The sequence below is a fragment of the Leptinotarsa decemlineata genome, unplaced genomic scaffold (assembly GCF_025532065.1).
Source record: "Leptinotarsa decemlineata unplaced genomic scaffold, Ldec_3_MD MMD2_tig00026340_RagTag_RagTag, whole genome shotgun sequence".
In the NCBI taxonomy this organism is placed as follows: Eukaryota; Metazoa; Arthropoda; class Insecta; order Coleoptera; family Chrysomelidae; genus Leptinotarsa; species Leptinotarsa decemlineata.
Genome location: NW_027412694.1, coordinates 3,379,528 through 3,406,369, shown reverse-complemented (window position 1 = coordinate 3,406,369; position 26,842 = coordinate 3,379,528). Strand labels below are relative to the sequence as shown.

Here is a 26,842-nt window from a genome sequence, read left to right as displayed (position 1 = left end):
TGTCAGAAATTGATTGAAGTACCATAATTTTAAAGAGAAAAGCTTTAGTGCAAAAGTATGCCTCTTTGACATATTTGGATAAAATTTATTATCTAATGTGAAGTTAACGAGGATCAGCCTCGGGAAATTGTGCGGGATTTTCTTTCACCGGCGATGATTATAATATTTTGAACAAGGTTCTGATCGAAGAGAATAAAAGAGGGATGTGTGCGGAAAGTTATTTACAAAAAATTTCCAGACTTTGCAGAGTGCATCTGCAAGAATTTGTATTTATTTCTAGATAACGTAGCTGTTTCGGCCATGAAAAAATTGTATCTACCAGATTTATCAGATTGTAGATTGCTTTAACAGATTTAAGCTGAATTAGGTCACGATACAGTTAGGGCTTTTGGAATAAAATAAGATAGGATAAAAATTTCAACTTATGAAGATTTGATAAAATTACTGCAGAATCAGACAAAAAATTTACATCGGATTAAAACACCATCGATGTCGAATGATGATAATAAACAAATAGAACAATCAAATCAAATCTTTTTTGGTGAAACAGAAAAAAAATGGAGTGACTTGCGTTTTCTGTCAGAAAGCAGGTCACTACTTGGGTAGATGTGAAGAATCCAAATCCTTGTCACCGGGACAAAGATATGAAGAGAAAATGGCTGGTAATAAAACTGTCAAACAAACACAGGAAAATATTTTTACCTGACGAGCGGTTATGTACAGTGTGTTCTAAAATATATCACATTTCGTTTACATTTAGAAAAAACAAATTCGGTTAGTGGATCGAATGGGAATGTGACCTCAGGATCAAACAATGAGAAGGGGGAAACAGTTAATAATGATACATCAGCAGTTGATGTACATTAATGTTCGGAACCTAATGCGGTATATCCAAAGGATGATTCAAACTATACAATTGTATTGTGGGTATTGTAGAAGGTTGGTCTTGAAAATTTCGAAAAGTTATTCTCTGTTATATGGTTTGGGAAGTACTCTTCAAAAAAGTAAGGTAAGAATCGTTTCCATAGATGCTTCACGGTATAATGCAGCGAAGAATTATACAGTTAGGGCATTAGTGCTTGATACAACCACCAACATGTTACCAAAATTCAAAATAGATATGAGCGCATTTCCTGCGTAAAAAGGGGTAGAATTAGCGGTTGATAATTTCGACCAATCTGCGGAAATTGATGGGATTTTGGGAGTAGAAATGTTTGCTGATATATTTATTGAAAGTAGGTTGGATTATTGAGGAAGCGGGTACTAAGGTAGCGGTAAAAACAACTTCTGGTTATGTTTTAATGGAACTAGTTTCAATAGTATGATCAACTCATTCATTATTTTTCTTGGTACAGGAGAAACATTCGATTGATCAACTTGTTCGTAAGTTTGGGGAAATTGAGGAAGAGCCTAAAGGTCTTGTTTCGATTTGGAAAGATTGCAAAAAAATGTAAGTTAGTTCTTGCAGTAGGAACTCTTCGAGACGCTCTTTGAATTTCGGGGGACCATTTGAATTTTGCTGGAACGTTTGGATAATTTTGCGAAATAATGCACAAGTTCGGGTACTCTCTTTGGGAAAGAAATTTTTATATAACATTTGTGAACTGAATACAATAAAGCAATGCACGATTTCATGAACCAAGATCATATGAAATTATTAGATAACGACACCAAACGAAATATCATCGTATATTGATCATCATCCAGTCATTGAACCAAATAGTACAAGCGCTCCAATGCGGATAGTTCTAGATGCTGAGCTACAACGGATGAAAGTGTTTTCTCAAATGAATAAGATGTCATTTGGCAAATTATAGGCAGACTCAGTTACTTCACGATTGAAGTAACTGAGTATCATCGACGTTATCAAATGTTACTGATAGGTATCAGTTCGAATCGCCCAATAGACACTTACCTAATTGAAATATTTGCTTTTGGATCAATGTATTCTTCTTCTCAAACGGTTTCATCCAGCTTGCCCTGTTTGTTTGTTTGGATTAAATTTAGTTATTTAAGTTTAACCCCTCTCCTGTTGGTAGATTCATTCGATATTTGATACCCACCTTTAGTTTTGATGACATTACGATTTATTGAATTCTGTATCATTGTAAATCCAAGTTGGCTTCAGCTACAAAATGGCGGAATGTATATTGTTCCACAACTACCGCAATATGAATATCAAATGATATGGCTTGACTAGTAGAATAGTAGTACACTTTGAAAAAGATGCAAATTCAAGATGGCCGCAGCTATATAAACAAGCCGATCATATATTTTTCACAACTACTTCATTATGAGTTTCAAATGACAGGGCTTGACCAGTGGAATAGTAGTACATTTTGAAAAGATGCAAATTTAAGATGACTTCAGTCACAAAATGGCGGATTCCATATTTTTTTATAGCTACCTAAATGTAGGCATCAAATGACAAGCTTTGATTAGTAGAATAGTAGTACATTTCGAAAAATATGCAAATTCAATATGGCCGCAGCAACAAACTGGCGGATTACATATTACCTTGTATTACTGAGGCACTGAATGAACTGACTAGAACGAGAACAATTGGGTAACAAATGGTAAAAATGAAATAAAAAAAATGATCATATTCAACGGTTTCATTGGAAAAATAATAATAATGATGTAGACAATGTACTGAAAAATAATTCGAAAGGTCCTAGATTCACTACTGTCCTCAGCAATCTACGGTATTGATCAAACAAAAAATAATGATTTCGTTGGGCGTATTAGTGACATATTTACTGAGGTTACGCTACGCCCAACGATTTCATTATTTTTTTTCGGATCAATACCGTATATTTCTGAGGAGAGTTGTATGATGACTGCTACCTTGGACCTCCCGAATTATTTTTCAGTTTTAGGTACATAATTCTTTTTTTAATTAAAACGATTAACATATTTGTTTTACTTATTTTATTTGGCTTTATGCACTCTCAAACAATCGATTGGAGAGAATATTTTTCCGGTGCGATATTTGTGTCCCGTAATATTTACAGAATATTGTCGAAATTCAATGGAATTTTTTAATAAAATTCCAATGTAAGAGCGCTTATCTGGAAATACTTTTCTCCTCAGATACACAAGTCGTCTTAGGTATAATATAACATACAGAACGTGACTGACGTTTTAAGTTTCAAGATGGACAAACCGGATCAGAAACGAATCGATCTTTTCGAAAACCTAATAAATCACTCAAATAGAATTTTTTAGGGGTCAAATAAAACTATTTCATGCTGAACAAATGGATTTCAAAGGTTTTTTATGCCTAATTTGGTAGGTATTTGAGTAGTGAAAAATTCATAAAGCGAATAATCTTCACAGTTCTTTAATGAAAATAATGAGAGAAACTTGGATAATCGTTCTTGACTCATGTTGTTTCAACAAGAAATGAAGATAGTGGTATACAGGCTGATTCACGGTGGATGGCACATTAGACGTTTCTGGTGAACCAGACAACGGATCACTTTGAAAATTTAATGGAGGGCATATTCGGACATTCTCTAGCCAACTAAAATATTTTCGGCAATGCGATGTTGCCGCTTCTATTAGAAAGCAGTAGCAACTTTGATTTTTCAAATGGAACACTCTGTATATAATATTATTTTTGGAATCTCCAACAATTGCCCGACAACTTTTTTTGATATTTCTCTATACCTATCTGTTACCGTTTTCGAAATAAAAATTAATTTCAATTTTTTTCTTCGAAAATCATGACTTCTAAAAATGCCGATATCTTTTAGTTAAGAAGTACTATGATATCGAAATTTGGTTTGGAGTTAGGTGATACTTGGACACTTCCCACACGTCAGCCTAATCTCCGTTACTTCAATACAGGGTGGTAAAAAAATACAGTTTTTTCGTTTGCTTGAAAAAGTTGCTGAAATTTGATTATTTCAAATGGAACACCCGGTATATCATTGAAAATTCGGAAAGCTGCTGAAATTTGCTTTCTTTCTATGTATATCATACCTATACCTAACTAGTCAAGTTTCGGACTTATGAACATTTATTTGTGAAAATGTCCCTTCAGAATGGTATTTCCATTCGGTATTTGGTAAGCAGGCCATGATTACTAATTGACAGTAGCGTTGTGACATTCTCCTAATAATATCGACATTTTCGTCACTTCAGAAGTTGCAAATACCTTCAAAACGATGTAACAAAACTATTCAAACGAAGTTCTTATGAATTTGTTTATTATTTTTGGACAGTGTGACAAAATTATCAGCAGAACATGTAGAAAGTTCAATGAAATGTATCCGAATCTACCGCCAATGAACCTCAAGAAATTTATACGAATTCAGAACAATTTCAATATGTTTGGATAAACTTTAAAAAAGCACCAAGAAACTTGAAATTGGAAATATTGATATGAATAATTATAAAAAAGTAAAACAATCATGTGGAATATTTCAAAATATGTTCGAATCGCTGGCCGTTCACTTTCAAGCACTTTAAAATGCGGGTGTTGACTGCTTTCGTGGTGGCAGATCTGATTTCATTGGGATCCAAATCTTCAAATGTTTGGGCAATCCTTTCTAACAATTCATCTCTCGAACGCACGGGTATTTTGTAAACTTTTTCTTTAAACATTCCCCACAAATAAAAATCTAATGGATTAAGATCGGGTGATCTCGCTGTTCAATTCCATGGTCCCAAGCGCCTCATCCACCGATCGTCGAATAGTCTATCCAGTTCTGCGCTCACTTCTCTTGTGCAATGTGCAGGAGCTCCGTCTAGTTGGTACCAACAGTTTCGATAATCTTCGAGTGGCAGATTATCCACGAAACTGTCTACAGTATTCTCCAAAATATTCAGGTAGCTTCTGGATGTTAATGACTCCTCGTATATCACGTACCTCAATTTGTTGTACATTAACATGCAGGAGACATTAAAACTAAATTTTTCTTGAAATCCGGCTTCTTTTGTGACGTGAGGATTTTCACTGGACCAATAATGACGATTTTTTCTATTGAAAATCCCTTCTCTCGAAAATTTCGATTCATCAGTCCAAATAATTTTATTTCAAAAAAGTGGATCTTCTTGAATGCGTGTCAACAACATTTCACAAAATTCTACTCTCTGTTGAGGATCTTGAGGCTTCATTGCTTAAATTTTGGTGAATTTATAATCATGCATTTTATGTCTTCCCAAGATTCTTTGAACCGATGAATATTTTATACCCAAATCTTCTTCAGCACTTCTTACCGATGACTCGGGAAATGCGTGAAAATATGCTAAGACATTAATCTGGTTGTCTTCGAAAGTTACGGGTCGAGGCAAGTTTCTTGGTGCTTTTAAAGTTGATCCAAATGCATTGAAATTGTTCTGAATTCATATAAATTTCTTGAGGTTCATTGGCGGTAGATTCGGATACATTTCATTGAACTTTCTACATGTTCTGCTGATAATTTTGTCACACTGTCCAAAAATAATAAACAAATTTATAAGAACTTCGTTTGAATAGTTTTGTTCCATCGTTTTGAAGGTATTTGCAACTTCTGAAGTGACGAAAATGTCGATATTATTAGGAGAATGTCACAACGCTACTGTCAAATAGTAGTCATGGCCTGCTTACCAAATACCGAATGGAAATACCATTCTGAAGGGACATTTTCACAAATAAATGTTCATAAGTCCGAAACTTGACTAGTTAGGTATAGGTATGATATACATAAAGAGAAAGCAAATTTCAGCAACTTTCCGAATTTTTAATGATATATAGGGTGTTCCATTTGAAATAATCAAATTTCAGCAACTTTTTCAAGCAAACGAAAAAACTGTATTTTTTTACCACCCTGTATTGAAGTAACGGAGATTAGGCTGACGTGTGGGAAGTGTCCAAGTATCACCTAACTCCAAACCAAATTTCGATATCATAGTACTTCTTAACTAAAAGATATCGGCATTTTTAGAAGTCATGATTTTCGAAGAAAAAAATTGAAATAAATTTTTATTTCGAAAACGGTAACATATACGTATAGGGAAATATCAAGAAAAGTTGTCGGGCAATTATTGGAGATTCCAAAAATAATATTATATACAGAGTGTTCCATTTGAAAAATCAAAGTTGCTACTGCTTTCTAATAGAAGCGGCAACACCGCATTGTCGAAAATATTCTAGTTGGCTAGAGAATGTCCGAATATGCCCTCCATTAAATTTTCAAAGTGGTCCGTTGTCTGGTTCACCAGAAACGTCTAATGTGCCATCCACCGTGAATCAGCCTGTATAATTCAACTGAAACTATCGTACTAATCATATATTTTATTGCTCATTATTGAAAATTGATGTTGAGAATAACCTCATCAACATTTTACATGAATTGAATCATGTTTCAATATTCTTGAGGTACATCATTGTCATCTTGATTATCTTCAACATTTGCAGTAGGCTAGCCTGAAATCGCTTTGAATCGTTTAGAATGTTTTTCATTCACAGGCTTCATCAGTGAGAATGAATCAGTCAGAAAGAATTCACGACCAAAAGTTAGTAACGCGCATGAATGAATTAAGGAGATTCCCATTATGTCTACCCCACGGACTAGGGCATCAAAGGCAATGGCGTTATTCATGTCCCACATTGTCAGCTTTCGCTGAGGGCTGACGTGTATAAAATTCAATAAATTTCACGGAGATGAAAAAAGTATACGTGGTTCAGTAATTAGAGTGTGAGTAGTGACAGTAATCCATATTATCAATCATGGATAGTATGTTAAATTGAACTGAAGGGTGTGAAAAATCTGTAGATCCAGAAAAGTGCGAAAAAAGTGATAGGGACAAAATATTGAAAAATAATGAACATTTGGGTAAATAATACGTTATGTGAGTTTTCGAAGTGATATGAATATCAATGAGTGGAATGATTTTCGCCTTCCGGAAAAGGAATTCTGTTAAAATTTTGAAAATTACTGTCAGGAACAAATAAGTTCGAAGAGGTGTTTGGTTTAATCAAACACATTGAACAAATTCCTCGTTGAAAATAACTAAGAGATAATACCGGATAATATGAGTTTTTTTGGTCATCAGCTTAAAGGGGCTATAAGATTGTGTTTAATATAGAATCGGTGAGGGTCGGTTCACACCCGATGATCGTTTCTGGACTTGAAAAAATTGAAAATTAGTGGTTATGGATTTCAATAAAAAACGGAAAAATACACAGGAGATATATCTCATCCGAAGGCGAGGATGAGCAGAACGCCAGCGCACAAACAACATGAATTGGAGGACATGATTGATGGAAAAACAAACAAAAAGGCTAGGATGATTGACAATGTTCTACAGGAAGTCAGATCCGTCATGAAAGGGATTGTTGAAGACATCCTGAATGAGTTGAACACAAAAAAATGTATCATACTTGAACCGCACTCTATACAAGGGTAGTGACGAGGACACATAGAAGAAAACCAATAGGAGGGAGCTACTTATGTGAAATATACTAGGGAGGAAAGGGAAAAATACGGAGGCTGACACTCTGACTGCCATGATTGGGGATATGGTCAAGACCTTCAAAGGTCCACGACCAGTTCTCAGGTGGCAAGATCCAATTCAACCGCGAAGAACAGAACGCTGTAAGCGAAGGCTTACTGGAAAAAAGGAGACTGGAAAAAAGGGGAGTAGGCTGAGGTTGTTAGAAATCAAGCAGTGCATGATGAATGGGTAGGAGAGTGATAGATTTGGGAAATGAAAATGCATGAGAATGAAAGGAAGGAAGTGACAGCACAGACCATGAGACCAGAAGGCATGATTGGGTGGTTCAATAGCATAGGTAATAAATGGGAGAGTTTGAAATGTACGATTGAACACTTAGATGGGTGACTGAAAAAAGGTATGATCAAACAGGGACACGAAACGGTACAGGGATAGAAAATGAAGAGTAGAACAGATCAGAAAAATATGAGTAAGAAGACAAATGAGATACTAACCGAGAGGTCTGGCTTGTCAACGAGAACAGAGATGGAAATTGACAGGAAAACTGACGTCGGATCTGAAAAAGTATAAAAGAGAAGAAAAAGAAGAAAAACCAATAGAACAAAGAAAGTATATGCGGCCAAAATTCAAAAACCTAGACAAAAGCAAAACGGAACAGGATGGAAGATCCACTACCTGTGGAGAATGAGATAGTCATAACGAAAAATGACCAAGAAGACAAAACACCCACTACCAGGATTGTTGGAGAGGCACCCTTGAGCAAAGGGTGTTTCAGTTATGTCGACACTGTGATAAGAAAGCGCACTGGAGTTGTCTCGAGTCTTTCGATACTTGAAGATCTCCCGAGGTAACTGATATCGTTGATTATCACATCATCTGATAATTAGGTTAGGGTTTATCCTTATTTATTTTACGGAAAAAATTAAACCCTATTTCGCGTGATTTTATTGTTCAACAGTGGAAATTATTATCATGTCGAGTGAATTCAGCCTAACCTAATGTGGCGACTTATATTGTCTATTAGAGAGGGCAGTTAATTTGTATTTTTTCAACATTTGTAACCTTGTCACAAACGAAGCCACGGTTCAAACTTATAGTGGAAATGTGGTATACAAAGGGGTAGAGGAAGGAGATTTGTACTTTTCTCTATCGTTTTGTCACAAAAATCTTCCCAGTCAGAACATTTATATTTTCTATAACTGACTGAAAAAAAAAGTCAATACTGTGAATGATTCATTTTCCATCTGTGGTCATCACTATTTAAATTACGAATGAACTGACTTGTTACTTGATGAAAATCAATAACATTATCCATGATGATGAGTAAACAATTTTCACGAACTCAAGTACCCATATCTGGGGTTGCGTTCCACACGGAATACTGGTAAGACTTGACTGGTCCTCAACACCTCTAACAGAGGTGCCGTTGCTGTGAAATAGCCACATGCAATTGTGGCCAACAGTGGACATGAATATGAATTCCTATTTATTGTAGTCTCAACGAGCAATCTCGTAATTCGAAATATCTCATCTACACAAGATTATTTTAGTGTCTGACCAAGACGTCAATATCTTAAGGTGCGTATTCACCGAAAAACCGAGCAGGATCGAGCATTCGTGTATGTTTGCTCGTGTTCGCTCATGTTTAGTAAACTCATGTAAAAAAACGAGTTTTGAATATCAAAATCCCGTTCACACTAAACGACCGCGAACAAGTATTTTCTTTGATGTACCGCTTTCTTCTCCATCTTTCCTAAACGCGAACAAGCATACGTTCGCTCGCTAGCCCGTACTCACCAGACGATTATTGATGCAGAATGCTCGTTCACTCTTGTTCGCTCGTGCTCGTTTTTTTGGTGAATACACACCTTTAGCATATCGTAGCATATTTGATTGCCGTTTGTTTGAATGTAGCTGACAACGTTCATCGGTGAATGTTATTGGAGATTTGAACTTCTATTCTCTGGCAAGATGATGAAAGATACGGAATCTACGAGAAAAAAAAGTATTCAAATATTGAACATTTTCAAAATATTTTCATTATCTATTACTCATACACCACTCTTAGGGTCATATGTGACAACAAACATGCTGTTATTTGCGATGAATCTATTGTTTGGAATGAATGTGATTCTTGATAAAATCTAAATCTGACATCGATTACCATTGGTATAATAAAACTCCATAAATTAATTGATATATGATAACTAAAGAAACTAAAGAAAATTGAGAATGATAAAACAAATGTATATAGAATTAAAATAGAATCATATAATTTCAATAAATAAACTCAAAACTATATTAGAATTGATTCAAAATCTTTTTTTTAATACAAAAAATATATTTAACTCCGTATCGAATCTAGAAAATTCAACATCATGGAATCAATTCGAAAACACAATTGAATATGTCAAATATAAACTCTGATAGTTTCGAATGACTTTTAGATTACTCTGTATAACTCTCCATTGTGGTAACTCTCCATGGATCCGTTCTTCTCACGATGATTGAGCGAAATTGAGGTAATATCAGAAATTTTGTATCAACTCTTACAAATTGCCAAATATTGATTGCTCGTTGTAATTTTTCTTCATGTATTATTTTGCATCCATGAACACATTGAAATAAAACAGTTGAAAAATAAAATAAAAATTAAAAGATTTCAAGCCAAGTTACTTCACGATGTTTCGATTGCTACTATCCAGAATCATCTTCGGGTGATGACCGAAGACGGTTGTGGATACTAGCAATCGAAATATCGTGAAGTAACTTGGCTTGGAATTTTTTTTATTTCATTGCTAAGGGTTAAATTTTCAATTTTTTGCTCAATTTTTATTTTATTTTAATTTCATTTCAAGGTTTTCGCTTAATATAATTGTTATTTTCAGCTATTCATTTCAATTTTCAATTTTATTTGTTGTTTCAAAGATTTCAAATAATATTATATCATATTAGACAATAAGAAGCCTTCAAACTTCAAACAAACATGTTGATATCATGTCGTATAGTTTGGAAACTTTCCTGTAATGAAATTTTCTGAAACTTTTTCACCGGTTGAGAACTTGCTAATTCATCTTTTTTTTTTCAGGGTTGAATAGGATCCGAATTTCATCATTCTACAAATCTAGAGAGAAACAGGTATTTCATCTTCAATTAAATTCATGTGATCTATCACCAGTAATATTTTCAAACCGAAAAGAATGTTTCTTTCGTACTTTCAGGGAACGAAATGTCAACAAACATTGAAAGTGTTACATCGCACGCAATAGTGACAAGGATAGATACATCGAAGCACCCTTCTCAAAATAATTTTCAATAGCATGACATGCAAAATAAATATAGGTTCACAAAAAAGTATTAGTAGCAGAACAATACATTTTATTTCCTCAATGGATACTTCCAGGCTGATCTGAAAATATTAATCACTTGATTGCAACAGTTTTGACTGTACTATTTTCAATGGTCCTATTTTCAGTTTTATTTACAATTTCATATTATTATGTATTCATATTCTCAACTTCCTATTGAATAGTATTAGTGTTCGAACTCAACTGTTCATATTTTTTCATACTTCTGTTTGATATTTTCATATCTCTCTCTTATGTATATATATATATATATATATATATATATATATATATATATATATATATATATATATATATACAGGGCTATTCAAATTCGTTTCTGTACATGGGGATTTCGTAAACAATAAGACATAGAGTGTCGGTTAATCTCTGGCAAAGTTGCGTATTTTAGAGACATATCCAATGTAAAAAAATCGAATGTAGCTCTTTTGGTTCTGGAGATATACAGGAAAAACCAAAAAATTTCAAATAATTTTTTTGCCTATATCTTCTTTATTCGCAGGCATATTGAAAATCTGTCCACATTTTGCTATTGACACTTAATGTGGGCTATAAGAATATGTCCATGTTAGACGATATCCTGTATAATATACAGGTTGTCGTCTAACTTGGGCCACCCCCATCTTTGAATTTTTAAATATGGACCTGTAGTTTTTGTTGTAGTTTTTGTATCGTCATCACTTTATACTGAGAAATTAAATTCAATTTTATATTTCGGGATGTTTCGGTAATGTTTGATTATGATTGTATGAATTATTCCCTTTTAAATTACGGACTTGGAAATTGGTTGACTGAGTTAAATGAGAGCACAAAAGCAATTTTCACGTTTCCCTGTGTAGGTACCGAAGAGTTTTTCGAGAGTTTTTTTTTTCAATTTTAGGTACCTATTCATATTTTTTCCATTACTTCAGGCGTTTTCTACAATGAACTTCGAATGAGAAAACCTTTTATGATTATTTGAAACATATCTACATCAAAAATATAATATATTATATGTATATGAGCAGAAAAAGGAATGCAATAATAATGAAGTAATTTATATACACACAATTAACGGCTCAATGAATGTTCGAATTGGAGTCCTTCGATTTTGGGACATTTTTGACCTCGGTTTTCCATATTATTTATTGCCGTTAATACACTCATTTGCTGTATTGTTGCAAAATCATTCAATGGGCTTATGGCCCATCATCAGTATGGTGCAGCCAAGTGTAAGGAAGGGCAACACCATCCTTACACTTGTCCAAAAGCCCGAAACACGTGTCTATGGTTTGCCACTTTCTTGACTGCTATGTCCGATATTAACTTCTGTTTCTATATCAAGACACTCAATAACTTTCATATTCGTATAATTTCCTGGACCCGGATGTCACGCAGGTAGCTATAGCTGCCTCCGTGGTGATTTTGATAGTTTTCTTGTAAACACAAGATCTATCAACTGAAACCACAAATGTGTGGTTGGCTCCTGCTGGTGGCTCCGTGCATTTGTATTTCTATCTTTTGGTAACCAAGTGTTGCCCATCCTTACACTTGGCTGCACCATACTGATGATGGGCCAAAAGCCCGAAACACGTGTCTATGGTATGCCACTTTCTTGGAAATTGATTTGAAAGGATGACAAACGTTAACATTGTGAGGAAACAAATCATTCCCATTCATCATATTTATTAATTTGTATTACCATTGATGCATTTTTCTATAAATAGTGGGTATCATCAGAAGTTCTAGGTTCGAAAAGATTCTCATGTTGACTGGTGAGTGACGAACTCTTGTGGTGGAAACGAGAGTTGGGCACACTATCAATTTTGCCAATCATTATAGGTAGAATGGGATAAGGCGTAATCATTACTCATCCATTTTCCGCGCTTATGCGAATATCTGGCAATATCTCTACTCTGGCGTTATTCCAATCCACACTTGATGATCGTACTTGACGTAAAGCCAAAACTTAATAGAGATATTGTCAGATAATTATTTCCAAATTTATATACAACCAAATGATGCAGAACGTTTTATGGGCCTATGCAGATACACAATTACTTGGCAAGATTCCACAAAATCTGGCGATATCGATTTTCATAGATATCGAACATTTAAAGTCACACGTTGAGAGCAGAGAATTGCTCATGAATTGTGATGGAAAACATGCTGATGGAATATTTTAGAATGTAGTGGCTTTGTAATACATAATTTCACATCGTTCTCTTTTAATGGAAGTTCAGAAAATGAAATGAGGCTGATGTTATTGAAAACGTATTCCACTTAAAATTTGATGAAATGATGTTATCCTTTTCATATAAGCGTTCGTTTTCTCAATGAGGTATATTTTTTTCGACTTTTCATTATGTGAAATGAAAACATATAAATAAAGAAAATATGAATGATCAGTATAATTGGCATGAAAAAAATCATTTTGTGAGTGTAAACAAGTTTTCCATTGGTACTTTCAAAATCAAATTCAAATTGTATTGCATCCATATCATATTACCAATGAAGAGATCGGATTAGTCCAAGACTACATTTTTGAATGTTATGAGACATCGAGTCAAAAACTGAATTTGAATCGGGTATTTTAGTGATGCATACTTCACCTCCTGTGAAAAATCACAAGACCATTACAAAAATAAAGCAACATATGAAGAAGTATAAGAAGATCAGTACTAGAAGTCACTAGCCACAATAAGTTCGAATTCATATAGGGAGTAAAAGCATCCATCGCCCAGTATTTTTTTAATTTGCGTTTGAAAATATCTGGACATCTGCTCTCTCAATTCAAGGGTCAGAATGTTGAATATATACATATTGCAGTATTAACTGGTACTTTTTCTGCATGGATTGACAATTTTTTTTTGGTAAAATATTTCTTTTGTTTCTGGTGTCATACATGTGAATATCGCAATGCCTTCTAAAGCTGTTCATATTTAAACAAATGTGAGTCAACAGTTTTAATATATAAATTGAGATCACCGTGAGAATTTTCTACTTTTGGATTTGGAAAGTGTCTACATGATGTTCTATAAGATAAGTAGAAAATACTTCTAATAATACATTTTAGCAACACGAACACTCCTTGTAGTTCAGACGCTTGACCCCACCCAACGATACTATATGAAATAGCGGAGTACCCCATTGCAAAGTAAACTTCAAGCAGACGTTCTCGTTCCAGCATGTTTTGGAGTGTAGTGATCACACAGAAACATCTGTTCAAATTGCCACAAACAACATCGACATGCGGGTTCCACGATAGATTGCAGTCGAATTGTGTTCCTAAGAACTTCACCATCATGGATGTCTCAATTGACACTTCTTCAAATGAGAGCGGTGAATGCAAAGGTGTTCTATATTTGCTATAAAACTCTACATTCTGTCTTAGCATGAATAAGCGTGAGTTTATTTTTGAAGCACCAGTCCTTGAACTCTATCAGGATTGTGTTAACCTTTTCGAAAAGTCTTTCAGATGAAGTATCTGACACCGTAATGCAAGTATCATCTGCATACATAAGCACCCTTCCTTGAGATATATGAATGTGAAGGTCGTTAATGTAAATGAGGAAAATAAGAGAATCCAGTCGGTTTCCCTAATATCTGTTCCAAATTCCTCTGAAATGACATCATCACTCTCAACAATGAACTTTCTTCGTTCTAGCAAGGACACGATCCACTTATTGATTGGTCCGCGGACACCAAAGTTATTCAATTTATCAAATATGGAAGAAATATTGACCAAGTCAAGAGCTCTTGTAAGATGAAAGAAAGTTGGGACCACAAATTCGCCAGAGTCCATTTTGTTGTTGACATATTGCACAAATTTTATCGTGCTTGTTTCACTTGATAAACCACTACGGAATCCATGGTGGTTGTCACATAAAACCTGATATGTGTTGAAAAAATTTGTGATTCTATTACTTTCTCTATCAGTTTATAAAAAATATTCAGTAAAGCGATTGGTTTGTAGTTCTCAATACTACTTGGATCACCTTTTTCAAAAACAAGAATTATGAAGGCTAATATGAGGCTATAGGAAAATTTACGCTGCAATTGATGATATGCTCGAAAGCTAGTGCAATTATTTCACTAATGTCTTTGATTACTGAAATCGGAATTTCGTCCGGACCATTCGATTTTTTATTCGGTAATGAGTTTATAACCTCAAGTACATCGTCATTTGTGACAGGTTTGTAACGTGCCTTTTTAGTTACGGGTTTATGCAGTCACGATTTTTATGACAAGCATCTATCGGTTCACCTCAGTGGAGACGGGGTGGGTTCAAAGTATGTTGATAGCAATATTTGGGCGCCAGGTAAATTTAATTGCCGATATAGAATGCCTGAGTATTAAACTATTCCCCCAATTTACCAAGTGGAATAAAAAAACAAATGACAACGTACCAGTACCAAACTTGTATTACAATATCTCTTATTATGGCTTTGTACAACGGTGTGACCGATTGATAACATTTGGAAACAAAACAAATAAATTCACCGGAATATAATTTCTATAAAAAAAAATAACAAATGAACAAAAAAAAATTCACGATTTCTACACATCAACTCTCGAAATAGTTCTCTCAAAATAAATAAAATCTCGTTGACAAAAGAACTAACTCAATATATATACACAAGGACATGAAAATATAGGATTCAATACCGTACAACCTATATAGGTTTACACGATAATATTGTGCATTAATACGTCAGAAGCTTTGGGCCCATAGCGCAGACGCCGCAAAAATGTTTAAACACACATGTATAAATACAACTATTTATATAGGTTGAATGCAAAAGGTTAAATTCGATATTTCTCTTAAAATGAATAAGTAACAATAATCTATAGGTGTCTAGCTTTTCCCACTACTTGCGTGTCTTGATGCCTCCTTGGTCGTTGAATGAACTGTCGTGAAGGCTGGTAAGTTCCCATATTCCCTTTCTGTCTTCCAAGAATCAGTGTCATCCAAAATCTAGCCGTACCAAACAACCCTTATGAAGAACCAAAAACAATGTATCAGATAAGTATCGAACGTTTGCAAAACAAACAAAAAAAAACTACTGGAGGTCAAATCTCCAGAATTATTGATTACCAATTTTGAACCATTAAGATTTATTGAGATGGTCTGGTCTTCCTAAATTTATTAAATTTTAACGTTAACGGAATATAATAAGAAAAGCCGAAAGTGATTGAATGTTTATACTGCCCCCCGTATATAAAAACGAGACATTATGATCTATATATCGGTTACAAGTAAATTAAGAAGCTAATAATGATAGTAGCAGATCGGTCTAGATTGGAGTCCAATCATAACACTCCTGAGGTCCATCCGGTATATTAATGCATTAGAAATAATAATAAATGGGAACGAACGAATATAAAGGCCATTGAAATGAATTAGGTAAAGTAACTTTCTCAATCAATTCCTTAATTTTTTTTTCATGGCAAAACAGGTAATCCTCTTATTTTCAATATATTTTATGATAAGAACACATCGGATATCCAACTATACAATAAAGTACCACCGTTTTACTAAAGCCTGATTTTGGAAATATTACTTGGAAAGAAACACAATCATGAAATTCATGTGTACAAGCAACCATCTGTCTACCAGAAAGAAGATGTTGCTTTACACTTGGAAATTCTTTGACGAGTTTACAAATTCCCTCTTTAAAGTGATTACAATAACTATGTCAAGGCAAACCGAGAGTACTTAATCATATACGTGACCTACCTTTCTGTTTCTGATCGTATACGTAACTTTGTAAATGTTAAGAGGCAGAACCTTGCGCCTTTGTTTTGCTGATCTTCTTATGATTTTATGTAAACGTTAGAATTTCGATAGCCACTAAAATTTAATGAGAAAATTAGTTTGAAGCATTTTTTTTTCATTCGAGAGGTAAAATGGCGTGACTGACTTACGTATAGTTAGCTTTATTAATCCTCCTAAGAGTGCGGAAATATGGGTCATCCCTTCCAAATTCGCAACGATATATTTGGAACAATACCCAATACACACTTTCCACTTATTATTTATCCAAATGAACCTACTTCCGTCAGGATGTTTGAGAAAACATTTATGTCTATTTGGAAAATGCTAACTATCACGTACAGAATAGGGCACCGATCTCCAAAAAAAAAGTGAGAGGGCCTCGGTATTCTTCCTTCCTCTCGATTTATCAATCCCATTAAGAAAAAAAAAACAATCGACTACGTTAACAACTTGCTGTCACTATTTTGGACCAATAGGGTAGCAAGATAGAAAATAAGTATTTTTGATCGTAGGAAAATCTAGTAGAATAGTTGAATATCTGTATAATACACGAGATACAATAGAAATGGCGGCGAAAACACCGTTGTTTTTAGAGAAAAATCACGGAAACTCTTTGAAAATGTAGGTTGGGCACACTGGCAAACCAGATGTGTCCCTAGCTGTGACGAAAAGTTCGTCATCAATAAATGACAATTCTGTCGATTCCATAATGAATAAACGAACAATATCTACAATATTTACAAGTAAATTTAGACCGTTACAGGTTCAAACAACATTGATGCAGGATTAAATTCACCTGTGTTACATTGTGTGGAAAACTGTTGACCAAAATGTTCATTCAATTTATCAGTTATCACTGTTAATAAATATTGTCCAAACACCTGAGCCATGTTTTATGGTTCGGTTAGGACCTCGTTATTGAAATTAATTTCAAATATTTTGTTAGATTTATGTTTCTCTTTAACTTTGGTGACAATGTGCCAAGGCGTTTTCGTTTTGTTATCCAATTCACTAATGTTTGCATTATAATGAGTGTTCTTACCAATGTTCCTCCTCAGTAATTTATAATTTTCTTTCACCGTTACATCATCTGTTCTCTTGCGTAACCAATCCAAATCCTTTAACCTTTCTCTCATTCGGTTTAGTTCATGTAAAAATTTGATTTTGTCACTTTTTATAGAAAAAATCTTATTTTTGTAGTTTTTATAGATATCGAAATTAATTTTTGCAAATGAATATCTGAACTCGTTTCTGGAGTTCTGATCAATTTTTCTGTAAGAATAATTTTCTACATTCGTTACTGGAGACCCGGGTCAAGATAAGTGGTTTCGATTCAAGTGTATTTCGAAAGCACTCTGATGAACGAGGCTCGCCAAGGCAATCTGTTGCAGAACGATCGAACGATCAGTTTCAAAACGACTAGGTGCTCGCATTGGGGAGCCTCTTTTATATATGATGAAATGACGTCTTCGTAAGAGAAGATGACATTGCCTTCAGTTTCAGGCTTGCTCCTTCTGGGGCAGTTCAATGGTTCAGCCTGGTACCACTGACGGGTCGAAATAGCGCTGTAAAATAGAGTCAGAACCTGTAGTATCAAACCTGTAGCATCAAAACAATTGTACCACTCTTCTTGGCGCGATTTCCACAAACTAACTTGACTTCATCAGGAGATAATCGAAACTGATATGCTCGCCACATTCATTGGGTTTTATCAGCGCCAACTACTGAATCCAGGGTGTGGAAAGTGGTCATTGGTTCACTAAGGTGAAAAAAAAATAAAAAAATTATAATAATGAATAATGATAACAATATATAAAAAATAAGCAGGGATTGCCACTAACACCCTTGGCCATTGTCGAGTTGCGCCACCTGAGCAACTGGTGCAAAACCGGACCGGCATCCCAGGCGCACCCGGAAAGAAGAACACTATTCTCCCACCGGTGCTGGCCGTGAGTCCTCTGGGCTAACCACCCGGTGGACCCAACACTTGGTTCCTAGCAATCGAGGAAGGGGCTAGAGCAAGGTGGTGGGACCCATAACGATGATTTGCCTACCGTTGACAACCCTGGCCACGACAATGGACGCTTTGAGTGGACGCATGAGTTGAGACATAGACTTATGCATTGCTACGAGAGTAGTAACCCCGCACGAAGAGGGTACATGGCGAGATTGCATGCTGTGTGGTTTGAAGCACATCCGGAGCATGCCGCCTTTTCCGCCCAAAATCTTAGGAATTACGTATCCTATCTTCGGCGGCAGGGCTATATAGCTGCTAACGCCTGCTAACGAAGTGGTAGAAGTGACAGTTCTACCAGCCGTTGGCACGGCTGGAGAGGAGACTCGCATCATGCCACCAATAGAATCAATCATACCACGCAGGGCGCTCCACAGAATTAGGCCCCTGAAGCCACAAGAACTGGCCTGTTTGGATGCGGAGGTTCATAGTGTTTCAACAGAAGAGGCTGACATCTGACAAATCAACACCGCCGTGTATAGCGTCTTCCAATCGCTTTCCGAATCGGAAGGACGAAATTCCGGCCCTGCGGTTCGGAAGATTGAAAGGCGTGTACACAAGACGAAGGTTAAGATCATGTCGACGAGACAACACGCATCTCGTATCCGAAGTGTGATGGATTACAGGGCGACCAACAGACTTTTCACGCCCGCAGTGCGGCGAATATCTACGACGTATCCATCACAGTTTGAGTCAAGGCGTGCTGCTGATCACCAAACAGCACTGCCTTCATAGAATACGAAAGATTGTGACTGCTAAGAAGTCACTAGTGAGGCGAGCGAGAAGTATCGTGGAAAACCTCAGGTTCCGCGAGAAACCTTCTCGCTTATTCCAAGAGCCTCCACGTGTTGTGGATAATCCGCCGACCGCTGATCAGGTGGAATCCTTCTGGAACACCCGCAGTCACTCAACTCAGACACTCCAGCCCTAGCGCAGTTCGTAGCTTTCAACAGAGAGCTTCGACAGCCTGAGCTCACCCGATAACTTCGGATGAAATTCGAAGAGCCCTTGTGGATTTTAAGAACTTTGCTGCTTCAGGCCCAGATGGGCTGAACTCTTATTGGTGGAAAAAACTACCAATCACCCACCGCCATCTGGATTCCGGATTGATTTGTCGACGGGCGGACCGTTCTTATCCCCAAAAGCGGAGATTTGTCGATTCCTGAGAATAACAGACCCATAACGTGCTTGAATTCGTGTTTTAAGTTGTTTACAAGCATCTCATATACACGAATACACGAATCAACTGCAGTTGATCGAGTGTTTGAACGGATTATGAGCAGAGAGGGTCGAAGAGAGGAGTCGCTGGATGTAAAGAGAATCTGCTCATCGATAAATGTGTAACGCATGACTCGATACAATACAAGCGTAATCTCCCTATGGCCTGGACCGATTACCGTGAGGCATTCGATACAATTTCGCATGAGCTCATCTTGCATTTGCTCAGATGCCTTGCGGTATGCGACAAAATGGTGAGATGCACTGAACAACTGATATCACTTTGGCGAAATCGCTTCACAATAACATCTGGTCAAGCAAGAGCCCATAGGGTGGGTCACTTTCAGAAGGGGTGTATTTCAGGGGGATTCCCTCAGTTCCCTTCTCTCCTGCATCTTACTATTGCCATCATCCGTTGTAGTCAGAAATACTCTAGGGTATAACTGTGGCACCCCCGGTCATCCATTTGATTTATATGGATGATCTCAAAATGTATGCATCTGAAGAGAAAGATCTCCATCAGTACACGCATGCTATCAGTATGAAATTTGCGATAGACAAATTTGCAATGGTTCATCTCAAAAGAGGACGATGCGGGGTCTACGGAGAGGATGTGCAGCTCATAGATGGAAGCATCCTACACCATTTGGATGCCGAGAGACGTATACTCACCTCGAGGTGAAACAACGCCACTCACAAGAGGTAACAACAGTGAAAAACTCTCTCCGCGGCAAGTATCAGCACAAACTTCGTCAGATCTGATCATCGGAACTGTCGAGGAAGTTGTTGCAATCTTACTCTACTCGTTCGTAGTAGTGAAGTGGACTCGGGAGGAGCTGTATCAACTCAACGTGAAGACCCGAAAAATTATGCATCTCTACAGGAGTTTGCATCCCAAATCGTCCGTTTCACGGTTGTACTTTCCTCGACAACAGTGAGGCCGTGGACTTTTGAGTTTGGAGTGTCTACATGACAGAATGATACTGGATATAACCTGTAATGTCGTCAGGAGTTCGGATCCCCCTCTCTACATGGTCCGTGACTATGAGAGAGCAGGAATTGGAGCATTTCTCGATAGGGCTGCTGCCCGAGCAGCTGATGAACCCGGTATAGTTTTCGACACTGAACGAGGTGACCACAACTCTTTCATCGAGTTGACCCGTTCAGCAAAAAGTCATATAAAAGCCGCAGAGATAACCTCACTCCTGCGGAAACACAGGGATAAGCCAATGCATGGGGTCTTCTTCAATAACATTGGAGACATTGGCTTATCAAAGCGCCTGACTTTTGCTTCCTCAGGTCGAGTGGGCTGAAGTCGGAAATTGAGGGTTCATCATTGCTTGCCAGGATGGTGTCGCATGATGGGTATAGAGATTCCTGATACAAGGTGCAGGTCCTGCCGCGAGGCGCCCGAGACCCTAATGCAGTTGCTATCAGTATGTCGAGCATATGCGGTTTCGGCTTATATCCATTGATACAACGCGGCGCTAAGAGTGCTATAATACCATTTACGGCACTCTTACGGTATTGACGAGACACCAGTGTTGCCCTACGCTCCGGGGGATATTGAATCCTTTGTGGGAAATAAGAAGTGCCGAATTTATTGGAACTATTCGTTCCCCACCCTCAGGCTCATACAAGCTAATTAGCCTGATGTAGTCCTTCTCGACCACCATAATTGTCGTGGAGTTTTCAGCTCCTGTCGAGACGAATATCGTCCGAAAAGAGGAGGAGAAATGGATAAAATATCGAGATTTTTTCTTCGAACTCTGCAGACTCTATCCAGACCACTCTGTCGAAATGGTTGTTATGATTATTGAAGTCCTTGGTGGAATGATGCCCTCTCTACTCTCGAATCCCAAAATCATACCGGCATACCGCATTAAGGCAGAAATCTTAGCCGGACAGATGCAGAAGACTGTCATTCTTGGCTCACTGCGCTTACTCAGGGCACATGATTTTCGGACCCAATGATCAATCACCTCACGGTGTGGGGAGTGGTCGTTGGTTGATAAAGATGACGCGCCCTCCTGATTGTATCGGGGCTTTGGGGGATAGGGCCTGACCAGAGAATACTTTCATTCATAAAGGAAAAGTAGATAAAAAATCAATGAAAGGGCGAAGTTCAGCCGAGGCTGTTTTACAACTTAACCTAGGGGATGATAGCATGTATTATATAGAAAAATAAAAATAATTACCTAGTATACATTGATAAGTGAGTACTGAGTGAATCTTTGTAAAAGTAAGAAAAAAACAAAGGCTATGAATTTCAAAGTCAATATAAAAAATCTATTTAGCTCCAATAAGGTTAAATATATAGCAAAACATACAAAAAAGTGAGACAAACGGAAAACCGTTTGAGCAAGGCATAACATGAATATATTATCTATCCAGATAGTGCCAATTGATTCGTGTATACACATTACAAAATATTTGAATATTTGAATATCTCCAATTATGTCAAAGGAGTATACAATTTTCAGACGAAATTTGCAATTGGTCACTGAGGTGAAAACAAAACTTTTCTGAAATGTACCTTAAACAAAACATAGTATTCTTTCGAAATATATATAATCAAACTCCAAATAAATATCATGAGAACAGATATCATCACTAGGAATGTATCCTGAAATAACGTATTTGTCCTGAATATGTTTCTACTACCTGAATGAATATTCATTTCATTCTTATGGTAGCTTTGGCATTATGAAATACATCATATCGTTATAGAAAGAGCTTTTCGACAAATGCGTCTCGACATCACTCAGATATTCTGACATTTCATTGGAGGTGGTTCGGAATTTGTTCGCAGTGAGAGAAGCTATAACTCAAGAATCGAACAATAGGATATGACATGTGGCGAAGTCTCGTGGAAAATACGTGGTGCTCTTGTAGAGAAAACTACATTTTTCCTATATCACAGATGAATAGTTGTGAAAGTCTTTCACTTTTCCAAACTGTCAGTGTTACGTATTTGTAAATATATTTGAATTCTGTAATCAATAAGTGAAAGAGCATTATCTGACATTCCTCAAAAGTTAGGATAGTACCGTTTAATTCAAAAAATTACCAAATCAGAAATTAACCGATAAAAGCTAATTCCGTCTTTTCTATTATGCTTTCATGGCACAAATTTTAACAATCTTGTTACTTAAAATTGTTTGTGTACTCCATCTGCTAGATGTTTGTCCTATTTTTCTGATTATGATTTTGACAATTGTGATTACTTGCCTGATATTAATTTGTTGATTATAATATTATTTGCATCAGTGACTTCGTCATACATTAAAATTTCATTCAGATGTTTTCTGGAATGGCACTGTTTATTGTGTAGTGCTGTAATCATTTTGAGTGGATCCTTGATGTATTTGAGTGGATATCTACTTATTTTGCAGGCGGTTCCTTTCATTAAAGTTCCTCAGGCTCCATTCATGAAGGCTCTAGAGCTCGCACAGTTGCGAGTCCATATTCGGGATGTTTCCTAACTATGGTACGACACTTCAGATGGTAATTCGTTAGGTCGTTTTGAGAAAAAAAGTTAACATGATTATATGTCCGTAGTTGCTTCGTTCCTGATATACAGGGCATTAAAGTTGAAAAAAAACGTGTTGTTTTTGTTCTAGTTTTTAATTTTCTCAGAATCATCAATTGAAAATGGAACTTTCTTATCGCTTGTATTACTTGCAAGATTATGTGAAAATGGAAGTTTCAATAAAAATGCAGGTGGTGGAAGACCAGAAACTGTAACAACACCTGAACTGGTAAGAGCTACTCCTGATGAGGTAGAAGAAGATCCTTCAAATAGTACCGACAGGGAAGATTTTACTGCAGCTGGAAGTCAGCACAAAAACAGTCTGAACAGTTCTAAAAAGGAACTTTCTATACCCATATCACAAACAGCGGGTCCAGGTTCCACTGCTTCGAAATTTTCACCTAAGATAAATGTTCTGCAGGTGGTTGATTCATGAGATGGCACACAATAATAATTTTTCACAGAAAATTTTCCCAAGATGCCATTATGAACTTCCACAATGACCATTTTTGGGCCGACGAAAATCCCAACGTTATTAGAGAAAGTCATTTTCAGCAATAATTTTCGCCGAACGTTTGATTAGAAATGATTGGTGACTACCTAATCACTCCATTTTTTCTACCAGAAAGATTGACAAACGGTGAATTTCCACTTGGATTTTTTGCGAGATCATTAACCCATTTTGTTAGAAGAAATACCAGTGGTTTATGCACGATGGGGCTCCAGCTCATTTCAGTGTTCTTACTCGTCAGTATCTCGACATCACCTACTCTTATCGCTGAATTGGACGTGCAGGACCTCAAAATTGGCCAGCTCGCAGTCCTGTTGGTCATCCGGAAGCTCTTGTTTATAAAACTCCTGTACTAGATGTGAATGACTAGAGGAATCAAATAACTGTGATTGCAATGTTATGGGGAATACTCCAGGATTACTTTTGGATTTTATTTTATGTTGTCCAGGAATAAAAGTAATGTAAAGGATTCCATGACTTTTTCTCTACATCAAATATGAAGTTCGAATACAATATTAAAAATAACGACAGTTAAAATTTCTGGATAATCTAGTTATGAGAAACGCTGATGACGACTCAAAATTTAAGGAATATAAGAAAAATACCAGTACTTTTTGATATATTTTCAACGTATTCAAAAAACAATTAAAGTTAAGACACACCCGAAATAGCCATTTTATGGCGGGAAACGTATTGCGTATCATACGTATCACACTCCTACATAAATACGGGTATAAACAAATGAAGATTAGATACCAGTCAGGGAGTAAATAACACTAGAAACATTATTTGAGGTAATTATTCGTCTGTATACGTATTGCACATCAGAGTCGTTATAGATAACTGTAGTATTCATTTACATCTTCTTTCTATATTTCCTTGTCCCTAAGTCACGCAGATAGCTGTAGATGCCTCCGTGTTGATATTAGGATATCCAAGAAATTTCAAGTCTCCTAATTGAAACCACAAATGTGCGGTTAGTCTCCTGTTGGTGACTCCGTTCGTTGGTGCTGTTTTCCGGTACTTGTTTTTTATCATGTGGTAACATTACTATATTCTAAACCGTAACAGATACGAAGACGATTAAATGGGAGGAAAGGGAACAATACAATGCTTGAAAAAAATGTACGGGTACTCACGCCCTTCTCGAGTTATACAGGAAAAACCAAAAACGCTGTTTTTCGTTTTATTCGAATGGAATTGTTATTTATGGAAAAAAAACATGTCATTATATTGGAAGTGTACAATGACAATGTAATAATAAATATTCGATAAAACATTTCGTGTCAACATGGCCACCATCAACTTTTTTTATACCTTTTTCATTACAGATATTGATAGCGCAATAAATTCACAATCCATGTAATATTTATACAAAGTATGCACCAAATGGGACACTTGTTTATTAAGGGTTTTTCGACAAAAAGTTATTATTCACAAAAGTTTGTGCATCTCCTGAAACTAAACATGCACTAACGAAATACTGTAAAACGCACATAATATACGAGGAGCCTTCGAATATTTGATTTTGAAACAAGAGTAAACTACTCTTATTTTGAAAAATTCCTGAAATGCAATTTGGAAAAGTTACTCAACATTGAAAAACACATCTTGATTTGATGTCATGGACATCTGAGTGGATTTTATTTTTTTACCAATTTTTTTTAATGGAGACTACGAAAAAAAGTTGCTGAAACGATAAATAGACATCATTCTTTATACGATGGTTCATTGTAAAAGCCTGTATGTAATATTACGAATTACACAACTATGGTGTTAATCACGGTCAATTTTTTTTGAAAAGTAAAACAATTTTCAAAGTTTTTGGTGTAAAGTTATTTTTATTTTTTGTTAACACCGAAAATTACTAAAAATTATACAGTATTGTGACAAGAATTCAATATTCAATATCAAATCACAAAACATCAAAATGAAATAGGTATTTTGGAACAAACTGGTTGATTTTCTGGAGATTATTGTTGGAGAATTATTTTCGACAAGTAAATCTCATGAAAAGCAATGAGTTTGTTCCGAAATACCTATTTCATTTTGATGTTTTGTGATTTGATATTATTGAATTTTCAGTTTTTATTACAAAACTGTATAATGTTGGGTACTTTTCCGTTTCGACAAAAAATAAAAATAACTTTCCACTAAAAACTTTGAAAGTTATTTTTATACTTTTTCAAAAAATTGACCGTGGTTAACACCATAGTTGTGTAATTCATAATATTACAAGCTTCTGAAATAAACCATCGTATACAGGATGCTGTATATTTATCGTTTTAGCAAGTCCCCATTAAAAAAATTGTGTAAAAAATAAAACTCCAGTTAGGTGGCCATGACTTCAAATTCAGATGTATTTTACAATGCTGAACAACTTTTCTAAATAACATTTCCCAAGATTTTCGATAATAAGGGTGATTTACTCCAGACTCAAAATCAAATATGTGTTTTACTGTATTTTGTTGGTAAATGTTCAGTTTTAGGGAATGCACAAACTTTTTGTCGAAAAACCCTTAATAAATGAGTTTCCCATATTGTGCATACTTTGGGGATGACACTGTATAGCGTTTCATCATCAGTGACAACAATTTTGAATTACGGTCCTGTCGTTACTTTCTGTGTGAATTGTTTAGATTTTTCGAAAATATAATTCGGACAACCCAATAAATTCGACAGGTAGGTTCGTTCTATTTCGCTTTGGAAATTTTTGTATTGCCGTAATCCTTCTCTCAAGGCTTGTTTCTCCCTAATCAATCATAGTTCGTGATATTCTTATAATTCTCAATCCTGAAAGTAATGAAAATATCAGTTTTTGGTCGAAATTTGATTGTTGTATAATTTGGTATGATCAAATAGCATCTCAATTCATTAACCATCTTAAACGCGTAGGCTTTGCATGTTCCATAGGAAGATGTAATTAGACTATTTGTCTATTTGTTTATTGCTGAAATTTTCACCTACGGTTTTCATTTGCATTTTGCAAAGAAAA

The 26,842-nt window shown here is 36.0% G+C and overlaps 1 long non-coding RNA gene across 1 annotated transcript in view; it reads left to right on the top strand.

Moving 5' to 3' along the window:
• The window catches only part of LOC141485923 (uncharacterized), a 55,028-nt gene extending 44,031 nt beyond the window's left edge, over positions 1 to 10,997 (top strand). Inside the window, exons 3-4 of the long non-coding RNA XR_012467536.1 lie at positions 10,535 to 10,584; positions 10,668 to 10,997. This is a non-coding gene — a long non-coding RNA (uncharacterized lncRNA). The remainder of the gene's footprint in view (positions 1 to 10,534; positions 10,585 to 10,667) is intronic.
• Positions 10,998 to 26,842: the final 15,845 nt, after the last annotated feature.